Below are 12,323 nucleotides of genomic sequence, written 5' to 3' on the forward strand. Positions count from 1 at the left end.
CATCAACAATTGGGATCAGATGAAAGAATCCTTCTTAAAAAATATCAGGATTATTGTAGGTCTAGAGAATTGAAAGATGAAATATTTCAAATGACAACCAAACCAAACGAAACATTAGAAGAATATGTGGAACGTTTTCAGTATAATTTACAAAGATCTCCTTATGCATCACTACCTTTACCTGATAATGTGTTAAAAACTGCATTGATAAGGGGCATGAAAGAACAGTGGATCGAAACATTAAACATTATGGGAAAAGGGGATATTTATCAAGAGAATTTTGCTGACATTATTGATCTATGTATCAGGAGTTCGAGAGGTAGCACAAGAATAAAACCGACAGAATATGATCAGTTTGCAAGAGACAATAAGATAGCAATAGAAGGAGTAACGCGTGTGGAGATTGGAAATTTATTAGAAAATTTTAAAACTGATATTCTAGGGACACTAACTACACAACTTGATATTTTGCAGGCCAAGCAGAAGAAGATGGAGGCAGAACAGAATTTGGCAATCTTCTGCCCCCGATGCAGAAAAAAACATAGCCACAAGGAGTGTCCACTGGATACAGTCCAAACATGTGCCATCTGTACAAATGATCATCTTACGGAAAGCTGCCCCTCACTTCTTGGATTAAAGGCAGTATATAAGGAAGCAGAGGAAGAACTAGAATCAGTGTACTTGATCAACCAGCGCCGCCAGTGGCAGCAAAGACAATCCGGTATGTTTTCAGACCCAACCTCTTCTTTTCAGCCTCCACAATATAACGCTCAATAATATAATATGTGGCAAAATCAGCCCCCACCCCCATTCCCAAATTGGTCACCACCACCGTTTCCTTCTTCAAACCCATGGCTAAATCATCCAAATCAATCTAGTTGGCCGAATTTCCCTTATAATTCACCATATTGGCAAAATAGCCCATATCCTCCGCAATGGACTCCCCCTACTTCACAAGGTTCATCCTGGTAGACAAACTTGCAAAGACCGATGCAACAGCCAGTAGGAACTATTCCGCTCCCTCAACCTACACTGCTAGCTCTACAACAAAATCCCCAGTCTAATTTGAGACCGCAACTCCCAGCCCATCCCAACCCCAATCCAAATAACAGACCAATCCAATCTCTTCAAATCATTGAATCACCAGAAATAGGACCTGATCTGCGGGAGTGTAATGATCTTCAATTACGATCTAGATGTATCATTCAAAATGAGGGGGATAAAATAGTTCATAATGAAGATTAGTTAGTAAGAGAACGTCAATTCCAACGAGAGGATGTAAATAATCAGCAGTCTCATAATCAAGCAACCACATCCTGTCCCCCATTCCCAGAACGATTAGTCATACCTCGACCTTTACAGTACCCTGACTTTGACATTCTGGGGGAATTACAAAATTTGTACATAAAAATCCCGTTCCTCCAAGCCATTCAAGACATTCCTATATATGCAAAAACTATTAAAGAATTGTGCATAAAGAAACCAAGGAGGAATATAACAACTAATCCAAGAGTCCAAGTAGTCGGCACTTTATCTAATCTCTTATCCGGGAAAGAAACACCCATCAAATATGAAGACCCAGGAAATCCAATTGTAACTGTTCAAATTTACGGTCAGACCTTGTCTAATGCCTTAGTTGATCTAGGAGCTACAATCAATATTTTAACAACCACCACCTGTCAAAAGCTCGGCATTACATCTGTAGAACCTACCTCTACTTTGTTAGAATTAGCTGACCGATCTGTGATTAGACCAGAAGGTACTCTACATGATGTCATGGTCTCTGTAGACTCCTGGGAATATCCAACCGATTTCCTGATAATTAATCCAAAAACCCGACTTGATGGACACCCGCTAATCCTAGGAAGGCCTTGGCTTGCCACCGCCGATGCTTACAATGGTTGCTGGCAAGGAAATATGACCATAACTAAAGGACCCGATATTAAGAATTTGGTTCTATACCCTCCAGCGCAGCCAAGTCTCACAATAATTAGAACTAACAAGTATCCTGTATCATACCTTATTGACAACATTAGATCTCCATTGACGTTGCAAGAGGCACTTGATTTTAAAGATCAAACAGAAGATGATGCCATTAATAATTTCATCAGTCAAACTGAAGCTGAATCCTGCACACAATGTCACATGATAGAAGCAACATTTGATAATGAATTAGAGGAAGATCCTCTGAAAGACACACATGATCAAATAATACCTGTCACTTCTGTCGCAAATAGTAAAATTGTGGAAATTGAACTAGGAAAAACTTTAAATATCAATGCTAACCTCACACCTGAACAAGAAACTAAGCTCATCCATGTATTAAGAAAATATCAACAGGCATTTGCATGGGATTACCCTGATATGAAAGGAATCGACCCACATTTGTGTACACACCACATTTATATAGAAAAAGATGCTAGACCTGTCCGTCAACCGCAGAGAAGACTCAATCCTCATTTAAAAGATGTGGTTAAAGCGAAACTTCATAAACTGTTAGATGTTAATTTTATTTATCCTATTTCTGATAGTAAATGGGTCTCTCCACTTGTGGTCGTACCAAAAAAGAATGGGAAATGGAGAATTTGTGTGGATTACAGGGAACTCAATAAAGCAACACAAAAAGACCACTTTCCACTCCCATTCATAGACCAAGTGCTAGATACTTTGGCAGGAAAAAAAATTATTTTCCTTCCTGGATGGCTTCAGTGGATACAATCAGATTCAGATTGCCCCTCAAGACCAGGACAAAACAACTTTCACTTGTCCTTGGGGGACATTTGCCTACCGAGTCCTGCCATTTGGCCTATGTAATGCTCCCGCCACATTCCAAAGGGCTATCCTTAGCATTTTTGTAGATCTAATAAATGATGGACTTGAAGTGTATATGAATGACTTTACACCCTATGGAGATGATTTTGATCTAGCACTAAATACCCTAGAAAAAGTCCTACAACATTGTATAGCTACCAGGCTCTGCTTAAGTCACGAAAAATGTTACATGATGATGACTGAAGGACTTATTCTAGGACATTATATTTCAGCAGCCGACATTCAGGTAGACCCGGCCAAGATCCAAATACTTTTGCTTATTCCCACTCCTACTACTCAAACAGAGGTACGCAGCTTTCTTGGATTTTCTGGATATTATAGATGATTTATAGAACATTATTCACATATTGCTGCACCTTTATATGCACTAACTGGTAACATTGATTTTCTTTGGACAGACAAATGTGAACGTGCTTTCAAGGATTTAAAGAAGCTTGTATCTATAGCCCTAGTCCTACGAGGACCAAACTGGGACCTGCCATTTCAAATATCAGCTGATGCCTCAGATACAGCCATTGGCGCAGTCCTTGGGCAGGAAGAAGATAAAAAACCATATGCTATCTATTATATCAGCAAAAATTTATCCCCTGCTGAATTAAATTACACTGTTACTGAAAAGGAATTCCTAGCTGTAATACACGCTGTCAATAAATTTAGACATTATATTACAGGCTATCCTGTTATTTTGTATACGGATCATTTCTCCATAAAATACTTAGCAAATAAGCCTGTCACAAATGCCAGAATAACTAGATGGTTGATTTTATTGCAGGAATTCGATATCACAATCAAGGACCGGCCTGGCAAAGAGAACCCTATAGCCGATTTTCTCTCAAAAATGCCAAAGCCAGTTGATGCAGCAGCAGTGGAAGATCAATTTCCGGACGAACATCTGTTTGCTGTTGCCGTTCGAACACCCTGGTATGCCGATGTTGCCAATTACCTTGCAGTAGGTAAACTACCAAAACACTTAACCCCCAATGAGCGAAAATAGATTGTTCAGAAGAGTACTCGATTTTCCTGGATTGGGGGCTATTTGTTTCCTACAGGGGCAGACATACATATTAGGAGATGTGTTCGAGAAGATGAAATCTTTGACATCCTAAAAGCCTGTCACGACGAACCATGTGGGGGACACTTTGCTGAGCGTAGAACGAGACACAAAGTATTACAGACAGGATATTACTGGCCCACGATTTTCAGAGATGCAAAGAAATTTGTCCAAGCCTGTGACAACTGCCAGCAAGTAGGACGTCCTGGTCAAGCTAATGAGATGCCCCTTAAACCTCAGTTAGTCATCGAACCATTTGAGCGATGGGCTCTTGCTTTCGTTGGACCCATCAACCCCTCATCAAATCAGAGAACATATATCTTGGTGGCAACAGAATATGTCACCAAGTGGGTTGAAGCAGAAGCATTGCCTAGGGCCACAGAAGACTCTGTTATACAGTTCCTCTTCCATCTATTTGTACGTTATGGCCTTCCAAGGGAAATAATCACAGACGGAGGACCACAATTTGCTGGCCATAGATTAGCAGCAACACTTAATAATTATCATGTCCAGCACAAAATCACTACTCCATATCACCCACAGGCCAACGGACAAGTAGAAAGCAACAATAAGATAATAGAATCAATCCTAACAAAAACCATTGCCTCACATAGGCGTGACTGGGCTGCCCGATTACCTGAAGCACTTTGGGCCTATAGAACAACATAGAGAAGCACCACTGGTTACTCACCTTATCAACTAGTGTTTGGAAAACAATCCATTTTCCCTATAGAATTTGAAATCCAAACATTACGAACAACACAGGAAGTCGGCTTAGATTTAACTGAGGCACAGATTAATCGACTACAATAGATCAATGAATTGGACGAAATCAGGCTCTCCGCACTACAAAATACAACATTGATTCAACAACAGTGAGCTAAATGGCATGATGCCCTTATCAAAAACAAAGTCTTTCATGAAGGAGATTGGGCCCTATTATATGACTCTCGGTTTCAGGATTTCCCTGGGAAACTCCAGACTCGTTGGTTAGGACCATACGAAATCCAGAAGGTACATGACAATGGGACCATCACTTTAACTACCATTGACGGGTCTGGATACACCTTCAAAGTGAATGGCCACCGGGTTCGTCTCTATCGTAAACCACTCACTCGGGAATCCTTCTGCCAACAGCTACGCAGAGACGCTGATATGGAGATCTTAGGGGAGGAAGAGAAATCTTCCTCACCCGTAATTCATTAAGGAATTTATTTCTTTTCACAATTTGTACATAATCTTTTTTTTTTTCAAACTTGTTGTGCATACATAGATTTCAATTTTTCTGCCGTTCCTGAAACGAATGGCATTTGCATGTTTCTGCTGTTCCTTTTCAAAAGGAACAACACTTTTTGATTATTTGTTGTTCCTTTTCAAAAGGAACAGCACTTGTTGTTTTTCTGCTGTTCCTTTTCAAAAGGAACAACACTTGTTGATTTTCTGCTGTTCCTTTTCAAAAGGAACAACACGTTTTGAATTTCTGCTGTTCCTTTTCAAAAGGAACAACACATTTTGATTTTCTGCTGTTCCTTTTCAAAAGGAACAACACTTGTTGATTTTCTGCTGTTCCTTTTCAAAAGGAATAGCACGTTTTGATTTTCTGCTGTTCCTTTTCAAAAGGAACAACACGTTTTGATTTTCTACTGTTCCTTTTCAAAAGGAACAACACGTTTTGATTTTCTGCTGTTCCTTTTCAAAAGGAACAGCACATTTGAATTTTCTTCTGTTCCTTTTTAAAAATAACAGCACATTTTGATTTTTGCTGTTCCTTTTTCAAAAGGAACGACATTTGCACTTTTTGAACTCATACTCCTTTATTCATCTAGTATACTTCTTCTCTCTTTGTGACACAGCTAACCTCTTGCGGGTCCAAGTAAGGATGCTTCTTGCCCCTATTCTTTCAAAGTCTTTTAGAGACAAGCAATGCACTTATGCAATGAATCCAAATCACAACACACTGAAATCAGGCAATTATAAATCACTATCTTTATAAGGCTATGTATTGGTAAGAGGAAATAAGGAATGATGTACTTATCTTTTGCTATCATTGTTTTACTAATCTTGCCCTGATTGGTTATCTTTTATCATGCCATTCTTTTCTTTGATTTTGTTCAGGAATAAGAGCAAAGGGTTTATATCCTCCTATTGAGATGATAAGACTTCTTCCACCATTCCTACTCTTAAGGAGTGTTGAACCACCCTTTGTGGATATATAAGGAATAATGCTTTATCAAAAAGAGAAAGAGAAAGAAAATGAATTATAAATTATCAAATGCAGGATAGGGGGTCTCATCAAGAGCCAGCCTACCATGATCATGAGGATGGAAGCGAAGTGGCATTCCCACTATGGCCACCACACCAAGGATATGGTCCAAAAGGTATAGTAAAAGAAAAAAACCTTGGAACAGGAGGTCTCATCACGAGCCGGCCTGCCCACTTTTCACCCCCTCCTCGTGAATGGCATTATGGCTACCTGGTTACCAAGCCAGCATAATGACCTACACTTTGACATCGCATTCCTTAATATGCACACAAAGGATCATGGTTCCGCGGGTGAAATAAACAACTCTGCCAAGGTTATGGACACCTGTCGACCGCAGAGCACTGTTAATAGTATCGAGGTCATATTAATTACCCCAATAGGTAGGATACTAATACTCTTTTGTTTCTTATATCCTAGGCACTAATCATACATTATTTCCCGATTTATATACCGCATGGACATTTATTGCACCAATCATGGCAAAGGAGGTGACAATGACTACTTGAGATTTGGCAAGTATGACTGACGTCCTATCCCTGGCCTCGCATCATATCACAGTAGCCTCTTACGTAATATGCGATCCAACTTTACACCTCGATTTCGGCAAACCATAGTTTTTCTAAACATGGCATATTTTCATACGCTGTTCCTTTATGACTTGGTTATAGATTAGGGTGTCGATCCTTTCTTTGACGGCTGGGGCAGCCTATCGCATTGCAGGGGGGAGGTTCACCTCATGATTCCCCTGGTTATGTGTCAGCTCATTATTCGGGAAAGATAGCATACCAGGAAATGACACGGTTTGACGACATGACATTTCTATTTTTTCTATACAAGTTGCTGTTCATAACTCATTTCTGTTGCATACTCTGTGTTTTTTCAAAATCCGACGATCACTACTCTCTCTGTGTTTCAAACAGCACAAGCAGTTGCTATTCCATTGTGAATCCACAGTGAAACCATGGGAGGAAGGGCAGTTTGAACCGAACCACAAAATTTGACAGTCTCCACTGCTGCTCGGGAGATCCTGGAAAGAGCAGGGTGGCTGACTTATCTCAGTCGCCTGAAGGAGTCCAATGAAAGAGTAGCAATGGAATTTCTACAGAATCTGCAGGAGGATCACTCCACGGTGCGGGGGAAGCAAATAGCAGTCACCGACGACATAATTGCCAAAGTTTCGGGACTACCAGCCACCGGACTTGTATGGACATTGAAGAAGGAAAGACTCCAGAAGATCATGGAAATTTTCCAGGACGAAGGCCAGAGCTTAACAGTTAAAGGGAAGGGAGTCCTGCCAGCAACGCTAGGAGAACCCTGGGTAGAACTAGCAAGAATAGTGCAAAGCTACATCACCTGTGAGGGGAGAAAAGACGTGGTAAGGCCACGACACCTTAAACTCTTAGCTGTTTTAAAACATAAATGCTCTGTAAACTTTCCTGCACTTTTGAATTCTTTACTCCATGATGCCGCACGAAGCCTGAAAAAGGCATAGCATGTAAAATCAGTTGTCAGCCACCATGGATTAATCCGATTAATAGTTAGTCATAGTCTTACCCAGCAGCAAAGCAGCTGGAAAGAATTAATTGCAATAATTGAGGGGAGAGCGACAACACCTTCCCCAAAACATAAACATACTCTAAGCACACTAGAACGTCCGAAAAAACACAGAGAATTAAGAAAACAGAAACCTATTGCAAGCATATCTGAACAACCAGAAACCTGCCAGGAGTCAACAAAACGGAAGCATGACACTGAGACACCGGAACAACCAGAGAAACGCAGAAAATCAGTCCGGTTAGCCCGAATAAGAGAAAGGCTGGAAAAACTCCAGGAAAGCACTAGCTAGCCAGTGGTAATTGAGGATGAACAACCCACATGACCAGAGATAGAAGAAGAACAAGTTGAAGGAGAAAAGGAAGGGGAGGCCGAGAAGGCTAAGCGATCCGAAGAAGAAAATGATGAAGTAGCCGAACCCCCTGAGACAGAAGTTGAACACCCTAAGACAGAAGCCGAGCCCCCTGAGACAGAAGTTGCACACCCTGAGATAGAAGCCGAGAACCCTGAAATGGAAATTGAGCATCCTGAGGCAGAAGATGGACAATCCAGGTAGGAGGAGGAAATGGGACAGCAGGAAGGTAGCCCACCACAGGACCCAGTAGGAGAAGATGAATTGGCTGCAATCTTGGCCAATATGGGTGAGTATGGCCAACCTTCCACTCCACCATACCTCCGCAACAAACCCCAGGAAGAAGATGCACCTGAAAAACCACATGCAGAAGAGGCAGAGGAAGGAAATCTGCCCGTTCATGATGAAAAAGAGATAGGAGATACTGAGAGGGAACAATTTGTTCCCACGGCACCAGAAGAAATTCCAGAAGAAGTGAGAATAGAAAGCGAAGCCACGGAATCAGCTAGGGTTCTTACCTAGGAACAACTAGCACAAAATAGTGAAGAAGTACCCCTGGAGAAAGATCAAGGGACTAGTCACAGCCCAGAATGCAACAAAAAGCCTGCTGTTCCTTCTAACAAAACATTGGAAATTAGAGAATTACGAAAGGAACAGCGGAGGTTATTGAGCATAATAGCCCAACTCCACCAGCAGATCAGGATTTTGAAAGCAAGGCAGAGGACAAGGAAGACCGCCAGTAAGAAAAAGATGACCACTGCAGTAAGAAACCGCAGGATAAAACGACGGAGGACTAAAAATCGCTCTGTTGATCAAAACCCTGCCCAAAATCCAACTGCTGTTCCAATTGAAGATGAAGGCCCAGCTGCTGTTCCAAATGAAGCTGAAGGCCCAGCTGACATTCCAAATCAAGCCGAAGGCCCAACTGACATTCCAAATCAAGCTGAAGGCCCAGCTGCTATTCCAAATGAAGCTGAAAGTTCAGCTGCTGTTCCAAATAAAGCTGAGGGACAGACTGCTGTTCCATTTGAAAAGGAACAGTTGCCAGCCAGTATTCGTGTTAAAAAAGAAAAAGACAACAAGGAGATTCAAACAGAGGCACCACCCTCAGGGGTGATAAGGGTTCTGAACTCAAAGCAACGAAATAAGAAAGTTCAGGTAAAACTCCCAGCCTCCACTGATGCATGGAAAAGAGATCCAAAGACAAGGACCCTGCACAAAGGATTGAAAGAGGCTCAACAAGAGATGGAGAGGCTTAGAGAGTAGACAGTCCCTCGTGAGAAGTATGAAGAACTCCAACAGCAACTACAGAATGTTAATCAATCTGAAAGCCAGGCCTTTGAAGGGTGGCAAAAGGAACAGGAGAAAGTTGCAAAGGTAACCCGTAGGTTAGATACTGTTATCAAACAGATGGATACCTTGTATTCTTTATACAATGACGTTTTAGCATGTAGGGCCCCTGCCAAAAACTATGCTTTGTTTTTATTGGAGCAATACTTGCAATTAAAGATAAAGGCTGTTAAAGCAGGTGCCCCATTACAAATTAATATTGTTAATGACTTTATAGATTGTTGTAAACATTATGGGGTGAAGGTCCAGAGATTACTATGTGAATTCTATTTGCATAACCTCGTGCTAGATCAGGAAACTGAGTTGAACCCTGGCCCTTTTGTTGGGGACATTCAATTGCAAGCACTCATCTCATTCGGGGTCAATCAGATTAAATGGCTCAAAGCCTATAACACTTTTCAGAGACAGGAAAATGGCCTAGACCTGTGGGTAAGGGCTGAGCCTAGGGACCCAGCACAGCTATGGAGAGCACATAAAAACCTTATGAGAACTCCGGGTGTCATTGAAACATTAGGACCCATGCACAAGGCACTCATTCGACAAAGTTTAGAATATTTTCTTTCTATCAAATACCTCGCCATTGATGTAGCCAAATTCTGGTACCAAACCTCTAATCCAAACATCCAGCTCAGGGAGCCATTTAAGTATGAGAATTTTCAGTTAGTCGCCAATCGTTTGAACCTCTATGGCGAAAGCATCTTGAGGGCAGGGCCATCCTGGTTAGGATATAGATTCCGCAGTCCAATTATCTGGCGCCCTGCACCCAGATATCAAGCCCTATATGAGATGCCTGAGGGTCAAACAGGCCAGTTCTTTGACTACCTAGTCACTCACCATGGCTGTAGGCCTCCACATGAGATTCCTTCTCCAGCCTACTCTCTCACTGCTTTACATGTCAACTACAACGTTTTCATGAGGGCATGAAACAGGGTAAGCAGGGGGGTGTGTGGAGTACTAAAAAGGTATGTTTTTAATGATTATTTTAGTGGCTTTTCAGTAGGACTTATGAATCTTTTACATCATGAATGAGGAAAAAAATAGTGAATTGTGGTAGAATACGTGGAATTAGTATGCAAAGACTTATCCGCTGATAATTGTCATTTTCCTGTGCAGGAAAGGGTAGAAACGAGGAGCTGCTGTTCCAAAGAAGAAGATAAGAACAGGGTAACTGCTGTCCCTTTGACGAAGGACCGAGTGCAGACGAGGCAAAGCAAGCTGAAGCAAACCGGTCCGGAAAAGGAGGAAAAGGCACCAGCTCAGCGGAAGAGAAAGAAGTGATTAGGGGTTAACAGTTTTGCAAATCCCTCAGGATCTTCGATCCTGAGGGATCGCTGCTTTATTTATCTTATCACTTAGACATCTCCGCCGTTATCCTTATATAAAGGGACGGCACTGTTAGTCTGGGAGAATATTTTTATGTAACTTTTTGTTAAGACTTAACTTTGATCATCGAGTCTCGTTGAACTTGGCACATTGTACTTTTTGTTTTATGCATTAATATAAACCTGGTGATTATCTCGTCTTCGCGTCTAGATTAGCTTAAAGCGGTGTACCCTTGAGGCTAAGGGCCCGGCCCCGGAGGACACTTGCTTCTGTATCACTACGATTTGATTTCTGCGTGGTTTTCTTATCGTCACTAGTTGGTAATCTGATATGCTTTATAAGTTACATTACATGCTCTGCTAAGATTCATTCATTAATATTCTTTCCATTGACTCTGCGTTATATTATCAATACTTTTGGAGTGGATGAAATCTTATTAGATTCAACAGTATTGTCCTTGCGTTATGAAGCTTCTATGCTGAGTATGTGTGTTAAGGTAATTATCTGAAAGGTGTGTTCTTTATGATTCAAAATCCATGCTGTTCCATTTAGAAACATAGTTATAATTCCTGTTGATGATTGAGAATAAATTCAGATTACTTTCTTAGAATATTATGTGTGTATGACTTTCACATGCTGTTCCATAATTGAGAGTTATTACTGTTCCTTTAGTGGATTGCGTGATTTGCTTGGAGAATGAAATATTGGAGTTTTGATTACGATAAGAGCTTTTGAGTTGATAGCATAAAGTTTGATTGTTACTCGCGAGGTTTAGTTATAGTAATTGCTGTTCCATTTCAGAATTGCTGTTCCATTTTAAGCATTGCTGTTCCTTTCTAGATTTACTGTTTAATTTCCTATTTGCCGTTCCATTTCTATTTGCCGTTTCATTTACTCGCATTTGGTGTGAGAGACGATCTGTGGCTGTAGTGAGCCTTTGCATTTACTGCCTTGCTCCCAGACCCATGATCCATGCTCTAGTTTCCTTTTCCATCAGTTTCCAAAGGGATGGACTACTGCTGTTGGGCCCTTGACTGATACTTTGAGAGTGTGTGCTTTAGTCATGTGAAGAAACTTAGTTATAGACAAGCATCAATTTACTCTTGTATTTTGTAGGACGATGTAATACTTGCATTACTCTGAAAAATAGCCTTGGATTGAGTCACTCTTTGAAATAACCAAACGTTCCCGGATTGACATATTAATGTGAGGTAATTAGAGGTGAAAGAGACCCTTTTTATAGCTCTACAATACATACATCCATTGATCATTAACACAATGATATAAACTATGGTGGAAAACATGAGTTGAATTTAACTAACATCTTTTATGCCATAACATTAATCTGATCACTGAACTAACTTCTAAGCTACAAAAATAAAATGTGAAGAAAAACAACTAACAATCATCTATTTCCAAGAAATCATAAATAAAATATTTTTGGACTAATATTGTGAATCCTTCCAACCATTACACAAGAGAGGTGATGTAGAAGCTTGCAATCACAAGTTTTTATAGCTTAACCTCTACTGAAATGAAAGAAAACTATGAAATTCTTGGAATCAAGAAAAAACACAAGTACAAAAGAGGGACCAAAG

Source organism: Pinus tabuliformis, chromosome 9, assembly GCF_031772625.1.
Source record: "Pinus tabuliformis cultivar Carrire ecotype Pingquan chromosome 9, CPIR1, whole genome shotgun sequence".
NCBI lineage: Eukaryota > Viridiplantae > Streptophyta > Pinopsida > Pinales > Pinaceae > Pinus > Pinus tabuliformis.